The following is an 18,158-nucleotide window of genomic DNA, read 5'->3' on the forward strand; positions in this document are numbered from 1 at the left end:
AGTCTCCAGTTTAATTTTGACGGCGTGTTATAAACTACCAGTGAAATCTGACAAGTTACGTAAGCTCAAACTGTAACAAAGAGTTTTCTTCAGAAATGGCTCTAGCGGGGGACTGTTATACAGGTATAACGCACGCCCTAAGTAAATGTAAACCGGTATTTGGGTCGTATCCATTACTTTCTTAACGTCAGACTGAACAGGATTTTCCATGCTCTCTGAATATTTTACAGTAGTGAGTTTGGATATTCTAGTTACTTGAACATGCACGGTCTTATTCACTGTTCGCATGGGCTCCTCGCCAACTAAACGTTTGTTGGGTTCATCTTCTTTGTCGTGTCCCTTCTTACTTGTGAGCATTTTGTTGGTTGTAGTGAGTGCAGATCTTCATCGCTATTGTCTTTTGCCATGTTACATAGAATTTGAGGTTCATGAGCTGTGTTGCTGAGCTGTAACATGTCTTCCACAAAGGTTCCTACACTATACACAGTATGTCCACCTGTCGAGAAGAGTAATGACATACAACACTGAGTACCTTTCCCTGTCGGATGTCATGTGTGACGTGAAAACATCCCGACATACCCCTTCCATTTGTCACTGCTCACAACATTCTGTGAATTGTATGAAGTACATGCAGCATGAAGCCAGTTACTTAGACCAAATCAAATGCATTGTGAACGCGCTTCAAGTTAACCTACTTCATGTCAAAACCGGTGATCCATGCAGATTAAGTAAACCCACTTCATGCCAAAACCGGTGATCCATGCAGATTAAGTAAACCCACTTCATGCCAAAACCGGTGATCCATGCAGATTAAGTAAACCCACTCCATGTCAAAACCAGTGATCCATGCAGATCAAGTCAAAACCGGTCATCGTAACTGACTCTGAAAGCGGGTTAACCCGGCGTGAACACTTAGTAAGTAAATTCACAAATATACCTGAATTAATAAGGATTAATGTTTAATGTGGAAAGGCCCCATTTGAGAAAATGCTTTTAAACATAAAATATAGACAATAAGTTTTTTAAGGTTTGTAATTGTAGCTGCAAGCAAAGTGCTAAGAGAATACAGAAACTCAATTCATTTAAAGTTGCAATAAATTATAGTTTTAATGTGTTTCCTCTAGATTGTGTACCTTGCGAACCCAGTGAAAATTGCTAGAATTAGACTTAGAATTGAAACGGAACGGAAAAAAGTGCACTTAGCACAAAAGTCTGTACGAATTGCTTCTATTCTCAGTGAACTGTGTACTGTTGTTCGCTGTGATGATGCACTCTGCTACTGGCAACACCACTGCAGTCCATTATAATGTGGAAAGGCAGGAACTGAACTCACCGAAATTGATTAAATCGACTTCTCAGTCATTGTGATGTCACATGTTCCTTCTGCGAGAGACGATGGGTGGTTTCGTCATTCTGTCATTGCCCGGTATTTATTTTCTAATAGTCAATACGAATTTACGTTTGTCTACATACATTGTTTTTCTATCAGCAACATTCTCTTCAAACAATATAGGTGCTATATTTTCGCCCACATTGGGGACAATGAAAAATATGAGGTGGAGAAACTGTTGCAATTATTGTCAGTATTGGTTGTTTGGTGTTGTATATTCAATAAATAACGGCTACATTTATTGGGTAAAATCAAACATAGTAAGGACATCAGGATCTTCATCATAAACTTCCAAATTTTTACCGTCTTCTTGATTTATTGCAGGTTAAAACACCAATTCTTCAGTTTTAAGATTGCTTTTAATAGTCTCGTTTAGTAGTCCTCTTTATGTTGCCTTTAAGATTTACGACTTTTTGACGGGATGTAATAAATTTTATGTAATGTTCAGAATATATTTAAAAACGGTATTTTTATAAGTTACCTGAGTCACTCACGTGAACTCCTGTGGTCTATTTTGGAATGTCGTCCAATGTATTGGACCATTTTCCTCCAAATTTGGTAAGCAGCATTAAGTTGTTAAATGGAAAAATAATTGCAAGTTTTATGGCCCATGCTGGGATATGTCACCCTAAGATCTTTGAAAACGTCAAATTTGTAAGCAATTAATGTGTGCATATGTATAATATATGATACAGAAGGCCTCTACCAAGAAAACCCCTGTGAAATTCAAGACCCGATCTGTCTGTCACAATTCTTGTTGGTACAATATTATAATTTGATATATGGAGGCTCTAGTTTAGAAACTAAAGCTTTGCACAAAAGTTGCTAACTAGTCATAACCATCATGACAAACGTCAAGTTCATTGCTAGGAAAATATGGAATTCTTGTCAATACCATTATTTTTAACAAAGGGTCATTGTAAACCTATGTTTAAACGGTAAGCTAATTGCCTGGTGCTGCGTCACCGTTGCAAGAGTAAGTATTGTCGTAACCAAGAGTCAAATCTTGAATAAGCATTAACGTTATACCACACACATACACTATTTCTCGCTCTCTGCGCTAATAAAGATGAAATAACTGTTGCTGTCCACAACAACCTAGGTCATATACCTTATAAACACGTTAATCATTCATGATTTAATAGTAATATCCATGCGCAGTTCAAATACCAGGTGTTTCAGATCTGTCAGTTTGGACTTTTGAGGAATAATATCTTCCCTTCACAGAAGGGAAACATTGTTTTCGTGTGAATTCTTCTTCCGCTTCTGATTCAAAGTTTGTCCGAGCCATAACGTTTTTGTCTTTTGACATAGGCCTTTGATATTTGGTATTTTAGAATACCATGATAAGACAGATGTCACGTGCAATTTTGACGAACTTTGACCTTTTATGTAAATGTCAAATAATAAGACTTTTTGGGCCTTTGATTGGTATGTGGGTATACCATGATAAGACAGTGTGTTGCTTGCCATTTTTGATTACCTTTGACCTTGACCTTCTATGTAAATGTCAAATAATGGAATTTGGGGGGCATTTTTTTGTCCGGGTCATAAAAGTTTTGGTCTTTTGACATAAGCCTTTGATATTTGGTATGTTGGTAAGTTTAATTTACTATCCTACGTTCACAACACTGTTCCTTGGTTGAAGCACATATACATATGGATAACTGTCTTAATTTTCCACTTTAAAGATGATGCCTAAAATGTTTTAAAAACTATGGAAAATGGAAGGGGAGACATCAGTTTTAATGTGCTAAAACAATTCTTCCTAGTTTTCATTGAAATATTATGTCTTTTTTTCAAAAAAAACTCTAAATGTGAGATTATGTGAAGGCCTAAAATCTTTTTTACATAGTTTTCCACCGCACACACGCACGTGCATGTGTGTACTGAATCATACCCATGTGACTGTTAAGCTCCACGGGCCGTTTGCTTGGAAAAAGACATGTACCATTATAAATCTGTAACCGTGTCGGTAAAATTAACGAGGTACAGGTTAAAGATTCTCTCCATAATTGATCCGTCATGTCACCTGCATGCATTAAGCACCTTAAATTACACACTCAAAATGTTGCATACTGAAGCATTTCCTGAGAATTATCTTAATTTTCATAAAAACGTAAACTTCTATTTATGGTTAATCGCAGTTTATGTGTGCAATGTATGTTATACTTTTAAAAAAATCATGTCTTATTAAGATAGGGCAAGGTATGTCTTTGTCAGCTATTTTTATAATGAGTCATGATCGACTTAGATATTCTCTGTAAAATTATGTTTGTTTTTCGGTGATAGGTCGCACGGTTTTGTTAACAAGGAATCGATGAGGTCAACAACGAAAAGCTTCCTCATTCTTAAGGATGTGGATCTCCATCATTGGCATGACGAGACCTTCGGCGAACAAAACAATCACTGGAATATTGCACAAAAATCCATCATCGAAATCAACATGCGCCTATTTCTTAATATTCATCAAAAGAACAAACAGTAACCTTATCAAAGTAATTGATCCCAGTGGCAAAGTGCTAATTATAAGGTAACGCATACTTTTGCATGCACAATTGCAACTATATTAAGGACCAGTAGTTTAATAAAACCATAATGCGGATAAAGGAATGAATTTGTCATCATCTCCAAGCAGCAGAAGCAACAACAGCTACTCGAGTTCACTAAATGACCACACAAAAATAGCAAACAAAAGTGATCTTCAATCTTTCCTACAATAGGATACCATAACCTTTGATTGAAGTAGTCAACAGACCATGAACAAACCTGGATCAGAGTGTCTCAAACGACTTCCTAGAATCACTGGCGGGAAGCAATAATGTTTCACGAACCGCAAAACGATGAAACAGTAACTGTATGAATAAAAACAAGAGCTCCATAAAGCGGAGTATCCCTGTACAACATGGCACCCCTGTAGAAGTGATTGAAATCTGAGAGACGGGAAAATGTAAATGTATCAAATATTGAAGTTTTCCATCTAGTGATATTTTATATGTAACCTTGAAAACCATAGAATCCAACGACTTTATAGCAAATATGACTTCTGCAAATCTAGACCTGGCAAAATACCAATGCAAAATGTATCTACGGTAGCATTGCACACAAAACTGAAATTCCCTTTCAGTGCACTCAACCTTTCACCTCTAACCTTAAAAAGCATGAGGAAAACTATTCCCGTAATTATGATAAAAATCGGGTAAGAGATGTGGCTTGAATATTGTAGAATAGGCTGGAAATAAAACCCCGAACAAATGCACAAGCGGATGGGAAAGTTACTAAATCCCTCAACACTGTTGCAGGAGGAGAATAAACACAACAATAGTAGGCGGAAACAGAAGTTGGCAGTGTTGCGTCACTTCCAACCCGTGCTTCTTTCTCCAATGACATAAGTTTTTTGTGCCCCCGAGAGTAAACATCAGGTGCAAATTGTTTTTGGTATGTCTGTATTTGATTAAACAATGTTAAGGTAGAGCCTTCCTAATTTTCTCCAATTACCTGTGATGCTTGTAATTCGGAAGCCCAGCATCCCGCCTGAAACATATACGTCTCTGTTCCATCCCACCCGTGGATCTGTCTAGGTGTCTGTTCACAGCTTTAACGCTGGACACAACTGTTGAACTATACAAGGTAAAGGCCCCATACATGGAAGACAATGCTGTGTGACTGATAATAATCTAGGTCATTTGCCATAACTGAACTCTCGGGCACAGATCTTGTTATTCCCTGAACAACCAACCAACAACATTGCAGTAAAACTGCTGAAGGATACAGTAACTTATTTGTCCGTCTATTCGTTCGTTTGTTTCCTTGTTCAGCCCTGTGTACATTATTTTAGCCACGTGTTTTACCTTCCTTTTTTTAATCAAAGTGACAAGAATGAGTGTAAAGAGGCATTGGTTCCTCTTAATTTTTGAGATTATATGTGAAAGTTCAAGGTCACATGAGTTAAACCTCATTATATTTTTCATCCAAATCTTATCAGACTTGCAGGAACAGTGACTTGCATAGAGACAATGTTATCCTATATTTGTTGACGAAAGATCAAGGTCGCTGACTGGAAAATTCCAAAGGTCTATGTGAACAGTATTTAAGATACGTTCTAAAACCAAATTTTGTCAAATTTGCAGGAATGATACCTTCCTGCAAATTGGATTTTAAAGTTACAAAACCAGGTTCACTGGGATGAAGATTAGCCTATATTTTCCGTCTATCACACTTACAGGAATATACTCGGCATATAGGATCTACTATTGGTTTTAAAGGTTATAATGAAAAGGTCAAGGTCACTTAAAGGGAAATGTCGATATGCACCAGATCTGAGTGATATTTCTATGCAAATTCTTATCAGAAATAAAACCTTGCATAAAGATCCCGGTCCCTATCCATTGTCAAGAATGAATGTAAAATACCGAGGACACTGGAAGAAATGTAAAATACCGAGGACACTGGAAGGAATGTAAAATACCGAGGACACTGGAAGAAATGTAAATACCGAGGACACAGGAAGGAATGTAAAATACCGAGGACAGTGGAAGGAATGTAAAATACCGAGGACACTGGAAGAAATGTAAAATACCGAGGGCACTGGAAGGAATGTAAAATAGCGAGGACACTGGAAGGAATGTAAAATACCGAGGACACTGGAAGAAATGTAAAATACCGAGGACACTGGAAGGAATGTAAAATACCGAGGATACTGGAAAGATCTAGTTTTTCTTGTGTTTGATTTCAAATATATTTGCAAGGATGTTAAATCTTACACAGAAACATTGGCTCCTTTTACATTTGGTTTTCAAGTTCAAATATAAAAAGTAAAGGTGACTGGGGTGTAGATTTGAAACAGTCCAAGGCTGTACGGTACTGAAGCTATTAAAGGTGAATTTTACACGGACAGGGCCATGTCTTTTACTACTGTGGACACGGTTGAGATGAAAATTTTATTTTTCCATTTTTATTGTTTACAGTGCTTAACTAACGTATTTCAGATGGTCAACCAAAATTTGAATATCAGTTGTTGAGTTACAAGTGAGATACAGCACTCACAATTCTTTGCTATGTAAACAAGGCTAGTGCCATGTTTTTGTTTACATATATAGATTGTTTGATAGAAAATGGCATGTTTAAAACAAAATAAGATGTGCCATACACTAGAAACTTTTAAATTATGTTCAGAAATATCTTGTAAATTGAAAAACCTGCTATAAACGATCTTTTACTGGTATATTTAGCTTATATGTAAACAAAAACAGGACACGAGCCTTGTTTACATAACAAAGAATTGTGAGCTCTGAATCTCCCATGTACCTTGACAACTGACATTCAAATTTTTACTGACCATTGGAAATACCTTAGTTAAGCATTTTGAACATTAAAAATGGGGGGAAAATCAAAGTACTGAAAGTACTGAAAAGCGCTAAGCTGACCTAATGAATTCTGTAATGTTAATAAGCAGGAACAACAGTAAAAAAAAGTTCATGCGTTATTCTTTATTTTCTCACAACTAAATAATACATTTTCTGTAAGGAAATAACAAATATGGATGGAATACAATGTCCTGAAACTTTTCAACATGTTGAAATATAAATTTTATATGATGCTGTTAGAAACAATGGTCACTATAATAATTTTGGTCCCACCCGGAACTAAAACCCTTGCCTTGGATCATGAAATTTACAATGTTGGTAAAGGACACCTGCTCTTTTTAAATACGTGTATCTATTTAATCAGTAGCATTATCACCACTGCGGTGGTCTAGAAATAGAGTGTTCGCCCTGTATGCGGACGGTTGGGGTTCGAATCCCGGCCGCGACAGACCTAGGTCGTTAAAACAGGTAGTGACAGTTCCATCGCCAAACGCCCGGCATCAGGTGTGAATGTCACGGGTCCTCGGAAATGGCCTTAAAAACGGATGCCCCTTGTCACAGTAAATGTGGCACGCTCAAGAACCCTCACTGCTCAATGGCCATATGCACCGAGCATAGGCCTAAATTTGAAGCCCTTCATAGGTCTTGGTGACGTTTCCATATGAATTAAAAATTCTCGAGAGGGACGTTAAACAAGATACAATCAATAGCATTAAAGGCGATGTTATTCAAATATTTTACACATAAACACTATATACCCAGTTTGGCCCCCACCCTGGATCATGAAATGCTCTACATGACTATGCCATTTTTTTTATTTTTTTTTTTACAGATGTTATGTTATTTGTAATATATTTTTGGAAATTTGTCAAGTTTTGGTAGAAAATGTGAAAACAGTTGTAATGGTAGTTTTCGGTAAAAAGTGTTCAATTGTTATTACGCAGATAACTTACTGTTGTGTTCCAGTTTAATAGTGTATGAAACATTTTTAGAGTACAACTAAAATGAAACAAATCAATAGTTTGATACATATATGTATGTCAAATAATAATAGAAAGGAATAAACAAACAACTGGACAGAAAAGAGAAATACACATAACCACATATACTAACAAACAAGTGCCACAGATATTCATGTCAAAACACACCAACATAATAATGCAGGTCTATATGAAACACTTTACATCCATTTCATCACCTCACCAGAAATCATTTGAATACATACATAAACATGCATCTGTATGACTCGTACTACATAATCCAGTGCATAATTATCTGTATATGGCAATCAAACCATGAAGGTGGAATTATTTTTTGTAATTAATAATGAAGTTGATTTCAATTCAAAATCAGATTGGAGAGAATGTGAATCCAAATAAGTCAGATAAATACATGTATAACTGAAAACAAAATTTAGGAAGTTATTTAAAAAAGATGTTCATCATACATGTGCAATATTGATAACTTTGAAACAGAATGCTGCGTTATCAACAAGAGTGGAAAGAGCTAATTTTTAACATGAAAGTTAGTGCAAGAGGATATACTAAATCGAATATGATAAATTATACTAACATATATTCATAGATTTACATTAAGGCATTGTAGTGATTGTTATATGTAAATCTAAAACAAAAATTCCCCAAGAGTTTGTACAACAGTAGATTAAACACTGTACTCATCAACATGTGTATATTACATTCCTTGTGTAAAACCTCATATTCATATTGCAAAGGAAACTCACCTGTTTGTCTGAATGAGACATAATGCACATTGCTATTGTTTGAATTTTATAAAATAGTTCTTTATAGGAAAATCCAAATAACCTTAGCAAAAAAGCATAAGATTCGCAGCTTATTTAGGCGTTCTAATATGAAAAAAAAGTAACAGAAGTGACTCGCAATAAATATATAATATTTACAACATGTAAATGTATAAACTCAATGAAAATCCCAAGCTAGGCACTTAAAAGTTACAAAAGTAATTTTCAAACGGTAATGTTCAAACCGAAATAATGAAGAGGCATCTCGCCGAAAAACTATATGCATTTTTTTTAATGAAAAGATCTTTCAACGAAAACAAAATGTGGGGACAGGGAACAACGACAGTAAAACCATGCCCCCTTCCCCTCCTTCATCCTTTGTACGTTCGGAAATACATGTAGCATATATACCTGTCATTGTCAGTTGTTTGTTTGAAGTACAAACAAATTGAAAACACGACCACTTTTCATTGTATGTAGCGTGCTGTGGACCGCAAACCATTTTACATTCATGCTTGACACAATTGCAACGTTTATCTAACACTTGTTCTAACCATGTGTATTTCAGTAAACAGTCCTCATAAAAATACAGGCGGTGTTTTGAAGACTTGAAGCCGGGGCATTGTCTTCCGTAAACACAGACCTATAATTTGTTTTACCTTTTGTCTTTTCCCACCCCCAAAATCATTATTTCCAGTCTCATTTATAAAACTAAATAACGATATCAAATTTGATTGTGTTGATGATGATTCTAAATAATATCTTGGTCGTTTAGAAATGGTAAGGTAAGCCTAACACCGTTGCATCCTCTAAATTCCTGCATGACCTACTTACATATATGATCGGGGGAGGTGTAATCAGTTACGCAATATCGTCCCTCTGAGACACCAATCTCTGTCCTTCGCTGTCAAAACATAATCGTGCACAAGTTCTTTCTCGTTCACGATCGACGCGGATCTTACTGTGGAGTTATTTTTTTTTTACTGTGTTGCACACATTTTTGCTGTGTCGGACAAAATTTTTACTGAGTCGGAACACCAGTCAAAACACAAATGAAAAACCCTCATGACTCGTGTATAGTTTAATGACGTGGCTTCTAATTATAGATTGCACCATGCAAAAGTATTGATTTTCTTGACCTTTAACCGCTATGCGAAGGCACCCTTAACCAAAACGGCTTCATGTACAGATTCTTATTCATTTTTAGATTTTGAATTACTTAATAATCACTTTAATTACATGTATTACAGACGCAGATTTAAATGAGAATTTTAACTGAAGAATGACCTGCTTCTGTGTCCCACTTTCCCCCAGAATGAGGACAAAAATGTCACCTTTTTACCGTCTTCCTTGGAAGACGGTATACAGAGTTGAAGTGTTTTACAGTCTTCGGACTTAACACTTCCTCTCTTTTTTCATTGGTAGAAAGTGCATGAAGTGAAAATTTTCAATTATATCATAGGTTGAAATGCTCTTCAAGGCAAGGGAGATAATTTTCTGGTGTTCTAATTTTCGTACGACTTAACAATTTTTCAAGATTTTCAATCTTTAAAAAATCGACAAAACGAACAAAAGAAAAATGCAATTCATGAAATTGACACATTACTTTTTTAAAGCAACTAATACAAAGCATTTCTATGGTTACTTCATTTAAAGCAATGTTTTCATTTTTGCATAAAAACAGAAAAAACTCGCCGTTTTTTGTTTTGATTGCTTGTGTTTTGGGATAATTTTAATTGACAATCAGTGATTCCAATGCAACCATTTTTGTTTGTATTATCAGTGGCATTTGAGAACTTTGCTAATCTTAAGAAGGAATAGGATAGTAACATTTCATAACATATTATGTTGCTTAAAATTACCCCTGTCTGTATCAGGTAAACTTAAAGTTTTTGTTTTTTTCAACACATCTGTTCTAAAACTATCTTATTCCTTCAGAATATTTTTTTCCTTACAATTGCCCAAATTTGAATAACAATTATTAATCTTTTCCATCAAACTCTATGTATTTTATGATATAATTTTTGGCAAAACTATTACAATATTCTCAGGTCTTTATCCTGGTTAATTTCTAAAGCAGTTGTACTGTACAATATGCAAGAATAATTTTTATGCAAATCTGAGCAATTTAAATCTTTTTAGTTTGTTTTGTTTCATAACTTTGTTAAAAAATAAATATTTTGATATACACACTGAAAATCTCAGTTTCATTTGATATAGAGGCTTTAATCAGTGCTAATACAGGGAACAGTGATTTTGATTTCCAGTACATATACCCTTCATAAATACAAACTTTTACAATGGGAGTCAGGACACAGCTTTGTAGGCATGATGTCCGTGAGATTATTTATTTTAGATCAATTCAATAATGAAGACAAGGGACATAATTCAACTTCGCTCTATAGAGTTGCTGCTAAAGACGGCAAGCTTTTTTAAAAAGCTTTACTTGTTATACATATTTTATCCATTGTCCAACGAACTGTATTTCCGGGGGGGGGGGGATTGCCCCTGCGAATATGAATGTAAACCCCGTACTAGATCGATTGCAAAATTACGACTACTTTAAACACGACTTCTTCACTACGGCGATGCCTATAGGTGGCGATAAACCGGAAACGCGATGACGAAAGCAAAATCCAACTGGTGGCAATAAAGCAGCTACGCGCTTTAAAAATGTGAATATTTTCAGCTCAAATCGTGTTCATGTCCCTTAAAAGCGCATACACATAATATTGCAAAGGTCCATGCATTGGCTGGTTGCCGCCTCTCACTTTTTCTTTATAGCAACAACGAAAACGTAAGATTAAACCTATGAATTCAACCTTTGCACCCCCTCCGGCCGATTTCCAACATTTTCTCTGGTTGTGTCCCTGTCATCACATTGTTCTCGGTGGTGATCTCTCTGCATTTTAGCATTGTTTAACAAATGCAATGTTCCCAGTATAATTTTTATCAATGATTCATCTGAATCTACACTTTTCCATTAAGACTATACACACAACCACGCGAGTTTCGAAGAAGAAAAAAATTGCACTTGCGTATTTATTTTTTTCTCCTATAATGCCTGTTGAATCAAACTCACAAACGTAATAATTGTTTATTTCTGTGTTCACCGTTATAATTAATCAATCATCCCCACAACTACAATCGCTCTCAGATACATATATGTATATATAGTTCTATACTTCGAATATCGTGCAGAAGAAAAAAAAAACCCGGTCGTTTCTTCGTTGTCGTATACAATCGATGATAGAATAGTGCAGAGTACAGACACTCGATGTAAAGCTCGATTGACTCACACTGAAGTTTTACATTTGATTTTTCACATTCCTATTTAGTACAGATGTTTACAAAATCGCATTCCTATTTAGTACAGATGTTTACAAAATCGCAAAGTACTTTTTTTTAAAGGGAGGAAAACGCCTTTTACTTTCACTTTTGTAAAGGCCAATAACTCCCGTTATATATTCTACGAGCGTGCAATATTTTATCTTCTGAGTCTAAAAATTAAAGTTCTGAATTTTGGGTACTTGTAAGTACTATATTTTTATTAAATATTTTTACTTAAACCAAAATATGAAGAAGAAAGAGAAAAAAGAAAGAAAAAAAGAAGAAGAAAACGTGCTGAACAATATACGATGTTTGTGACGTTATTTCTCTATTACGCAATTACCTCATTTGGACCCAAAGTCTCATGACGCGTCACATATATGTACAATACAAACCACATTACATGTAATGATATTTACATTTGTTGCAGACAATCCTTCACAACTGTGAGAATATTCCACGACCAGTTGCGCAAAAAGTTAGCTACGGTAATCTTATAACTGAAAGTAAAAGTTAGCTACGGTAAGCTTATAACTGAAAGTAAAAGTTAGCTACGGTAAGATTATAACTGAAAGTAAAAGTTAGCTAGGGTAAGCTTATAACTGAAAGTAAAAGTTAGCTACGGTTAGTCTAGGTCACCTACACGTTTGTCAATGCAGTGTTCTACGAGACAAACGTCTAGGAGCATTCTACGATAAACATTTACACTCCATAACGAGGCTTATCTGAATTCTGATAAAGCAGCTGATTGGTTGATGCATATAACGATGACGGACGCAGTCGAACAGAGGATAAACAAAGTTTTATCAGATTTAAAAATCGAATTCTCGCTGAAACCTTTACAGAAAGAGTGTTTACTTAATTAGCAAATAGGTCAGACGTGTTGGCAGTATTACCAACAGGCTATGGGAAATCGCTATTGTATACGATTCTACCGCAATTAATGTTTGAAGAAGACCTGCATAGTAATACTAGTTCTCGTGAAGTCAGCATAATTCTGGTCATATCGTCACTGGTTTCTCTAATGAAGGACCAAGTTTCGAACTTGCAAAAACACAACGTTTGCTTTCTTTAGAACAAGCGACACATAAACTGACATTTGGAACAACAGCTGTGCTCTTTGTTTTCTTCGGTGTCGCCATTTCAGTTTTTCGATAGCGCCCCCTCGCGGTGTAATATTTTTAAATAGAACGCTCCAAGGCGTTTGAGTGGGAAGTCAAACGGCTTGCGTGACCTAGGCTAAGCTACGGTAAGCTTATAACTGAAAGTTAAAGTTAGCTACGGTAAGCTTATAACTGAAAGTAAAAGTTAGCTATGGTAAGCTTATAACTGAAAGTAAAAGTTAGCTACGGTAAGCTTATAACTGAAAGTAAAAGTTAGCTAGGGTAAGCTTATAACTGAAAGTTAACGTCTAGTTGTGAGAGTCAATGGTATACATGCTAACTATCACTAACAAGACATGATGACTTACGTAACATGTAGGAAATAGTTGGGAATGTGAATATAAGTAATAATCATCTAGGTTCTGAGGTATATGGGAGTGATCAAGGCAGTTCTTCCTTCATATCAGCTGTCCCACTACAATGGTTGAATTTGTTGGTTGGGTGTATATCAAGCTTGGAGAACAGTTGTATTCAAAATTCAAAATTTACAGTATGATTCGCCCTTCATTTCGTCATTATTTCGTATGCATGCACTTTGATAGCACCACTTTTTTTTTTTAATGTGAATTAGGCCACATTAAATTGTAACTTCCACTAAAATAGAAATAATTTCTTTGCCGCTATGCATAAAAATACGTCACAATTTAAATTTAATGTTCATAAAAGTACACAACCGTGTACTGCTTGGGGTATGGATTATGTCATTAGTTTATTAGCATTTTGTCCAAGATGGGATTCTTATATACATGTATTCTTAAATCTACTGGAAATGTCGCCCAGGGTGCACGCGCATGGTGTTCCCAATTTTGCTATATCTGTTTCTGTAGCCATTAAGTGACGCATCATTTCTCTGAGATTTTAAAAAGTAGCAAGTTCCACCAGCTATCTGATGTGATGAAGCGCCATAACAATTTTCTTTCTTTCATTCTTTGCATGGATGAGGTATAACACTTAAGATGTTTGATTGTACCAGAAATACCCCACTATACATCGTTGTCAAAGGATAACTTTAATAGGTATAATTTGCAATACAACCCAGTTCGTTTATGTGACTTGTGTGCACTGAGTAAATCTAGGTTTCAAACATTAAAACCCACCAATTTCATTACCATATAATGATTTAACGCGGACTGTTAAGCTTGTTTTTTTCTTTATTATGAATAATCAGAAAGTAAAATAAATCCTTTACTTTCCCGAAATCCAAATGATCCCTCTCTGTGTCACCCAGAATCGAGACCAATTGGGCCAAGGGTACATCATGTCGCAACACGCACTCACACACGGGACAAGTATTTTTGTCATATCCTCTGTAACATTTATGCGAAGATTAATTACAGGTATATGAGGTAGAAATCAGGCTTTTTATTTACTGGCATGAATATCATCCCCATCAAAATGTATGTCGGTGAAGCTGAGCTCACTGTTAATTGATTCTATCGCAGCATGCCCCAGGAGGAGACTTAAGGAGACATTATAAGCATTATAATTACACCAGGTTAGCAGCAGCTATAACTATAAATCGTATGTTAGACCGAAATTATACACACAGATTTCACTACATAGTTTTAAGATGACCTAGAAAGCACATATAGGCTTCATCTCTCTGTACTGGAAGAAAGAGCGAATTGTCTTTGGGCATACCTTTCCGGAGTGTGAATGCGCTGGTATATTGCAATTTTTTGTATATATACACCCACCCAGTAAATTGAAAACCTTTCTGCATTACTTGAATAGATATTTTTAATTATTTCCTTAATCAAATTAAGTTAACGTCATACTAAACATTATAAGAATTCTATCAAACGTGACCTTACATTTTATCTAAGGTAAAATTCTGTTAGAATGATTGTAAAGTATTTCGGACTACATAATCCAGAATGTCTAGCAATACCAACTGTTTATTTAATCATTTTAAAAAACATTATCTTGTTTGACAAACATGTTGAGTAGAAAATACATTATAATTGTCATATTGTAATTTTTGTATAATTTACACCCACCCAGTAAATTCAAACATTACAGCATGGCAGTGTTATTAATAAGCAGTTTGGGGGACCTTTCCACCTTTTCAACCCAAGTACTATTTAGCAAACAAACCGTGCAAAATGGTCAGTACTATATCTAAGTATAAATGGTATCAAAATTGGTCGCAAAAGGAAACGAACGATATTGTAATTCATATATGATTTATGACATAGTATGATATATGTGCAAATGGTACATGTACTAGGCTGAACAACACCTGTTACTTACCTTCGAAAGGATGAATCCCGTAGGGATCCAGGTTAGAATATGCCCTCAGTACCCCCTTGCTTGTCGTAAGAGGCGACTAAATGGGGCGGTCCTTCGGATGAGACCGCAAAAACCGAGGTCCCGCGTCACAGCAGATGCGGCACGATAAAGATCCCTCCCTGCTCAATGGCCATAAGCGCCGAGCATAGGCCTAAATTTTGTAGTCCTTCACCGTCAATGATGACGTCTCCATATGAATGAAATATTCTCGAGAGGGACGTTAAACAATATTCAATCAATCAATCAATCAATCGAAAGGATGATATAAAATACATGTATCTGATCATTCAGAAGCCAAAACCAAACCGTTGAAAAGGGCATGACGCGTTGAAATCGATGTCGTAAACATGGCTGTCAACGATGTCGTAAACATGGCTGGTCAACAACATTGCTGTCAAAGATGTCGTAAACATGGCTGTCAACGATGTAGATGAGGTATGGGGGTCTGTCAAGGACAAAGTTGAATCGATATCGATACTCTGAACATTGACAATAACGATTTAATATCGATATACTATCGTCAACAGTGCGATGTTGACGATACCGAAACAATATAGGTATACTAGACACATCTGAAAATGACAGAACGTTTGAACTCTACTAAAAAAAATCTTGGGGGAACCACCTGCTGTTTAAGCTGACATGATCAATTTTGATGATTCCAAAGCGGCTTGTGTTCCTACTAGCAATTGAGTATGATATTGTGTGTTTAGCGGACATACGTAATATCCCTTCGGGGCCATTTGGCGATTTTTATTAAAAAATTGTTACAGCAAAGGTTGCAACAGGGATATAAAACAATAGGCCCATGGACTACAACACTTACTTGAGTCAACTTGGTTCTGCTGTTCTTCGTCAGAATTTTTTTTTTAAAAAATGTTGATTTTTTACACTCTTTATTCCCACAAAAAAGTTTGAACAAAAATTATGACCCCACCTAAACCAAACTGAGTTATGATTTAACCCAAACTGAATCCACCCAACATAGGGGTGCCTTCCCATATTCATGTAGCAATATTCCATTATCACCTGCATATGGCGTTTATATCTCTCAACTGATTCGATAAGCATGAGCTTGTTCTGTGTATGTTCAGTTTTTAAATCGAGGCAGGCTTCTCACAAACAAGTTGATCGAGCAGTGGTATCAACAGCCTCGTTTAAAGTCAGCATTTCGCAAATTCTTTGGCCGTTATAACAATCTAGTTTGTCAATAGAATCGATCACTGGGTCAAATGCTCTGACATGTTTCATACCGATTGTTAGACCGTTCTTGGCACAGATTTTGACTACGGATAACCCCGTTTACTTGATCAAGATATAGGGCTCACAGCTGGTGTGACCAGTCGACAGGGGATGTTTACTCCTCATAGGCACCTGATCCACCTCTGGTATATCCAGGGGTCCGTGTTTGCCAAACTCTCTATTTTGTATTGCGTATATGAGTTGTGAGATTGATCACTGTTCGTTACCTTCACCTTTGATATCTACCCTCAGGACATCGATTTGAAGAAACCCGATGCTACTATAATTTTTTCACTATTTCTTAGTTATACCCCTTTGAAGAAGACAAGACTTTTCATTTGGATCTCCTTTACACAATGGTGCTGTTTGGTAAGTTCGGTTGAAATTGGCTGCACTATAAAATGTGCAAAGTTTATAGACAGACGGACGGACGGAAGATATGGACAACATGTGATCAGAATAGCTCACTTGAGCTTATCTGTTATAGCTCAAATAAGCTAAGAATTTAGGGGGGTGAAGCAGGACTATAATCACGTGTTCGTTCATTCGTAATTTGTGCTTGTTCATTCGACCCTGAACACAAGATTTAAGACAAAGTCCAAGTCGATCTACTCTTCCCTATCCGATGCAATCTGAACTATATTTCATACGGAAAATAGCATGAATTGTTACGAGGCCGAAGAACTACTTTTTGTGTATTATCAAGCGTAAATCGATTGCATGGATCTATATCTACCCGCATACCAGATCTCTTTATATCATATGAATAGGGAGTTGTAGATATAGAAGAAATAACAATTAATATCCACAATATCTAAAAATACCAGAGAGAATTCGGTTAGAATTGGGGCTTCCCCAAAAACGTAAAATATCAAGGTGTTTTTGTTTATTGTGAGTATTGGGTGATGAAACTAGCAAAAATCTTTTCTCGCATATATAGCATCCAATTAAGAAGTAAATATGTCTTAGTGTGTAGTACTGAGAACATAAAAATAATGGAGGCATGGGGCGCTGTTTCTCTACGCGTGCAATATTTTCATATCCTCATGAAAGACGTACAAACGACTAGACATTTATATTTTGTGATCCAACTTCCTCTTGTTTTATGAATAAGAAATCGGAGTTTATGTCACAGTGCTTTCATCGAGAAATAAATCACAATGAAACAGTAAAGGTTTTCACCAGAAGGTAAACGTTAAGTTTATGTTTACCCAGTTTTACAGATACTTGTACATGTATTATCCTCCATTTATGTTCAAGGTTAAAGCTAGAACAAGGCCATTTAAGAGATTTTTGGGTCAGATGATGAGGCTTTGTGGTGCAATCATTTCGGTCTGTTAAACCAAGTTATTCATTAGTCTTAATCTATTTTGAAAATAAACAGGTTGCCGATAAAGGTGGTCAAGTTACCAGATGGAAATACATGTACAAATGCAGTATTATAAATATCGAGCGTCACATAAAATAGTATGTCATAAAATAACAGACATTCGAAGCTAGGGTTTTAAAATAACATGGCAAATAATGTCTTATTCTGAATATATATATAAAACTTTGATAGCAAACCTTAAAACCTGTTGCCTGTGGTGTAAATACGTTTGTAGGTTTAGTGTAGT

This window comes from Ostrea edulis, chromosome 9, assembly GCF_947568905.1.
Source record: "Ostrea edulis chromosome 9, xbOstEdul1.1, whole genome shotgun sequence".
NCBI lineage: Eukaryota > Metazoa > Mollusca > Bivalvia > Ostreida > Ostreidae > Ostrea > Ostrea edulis.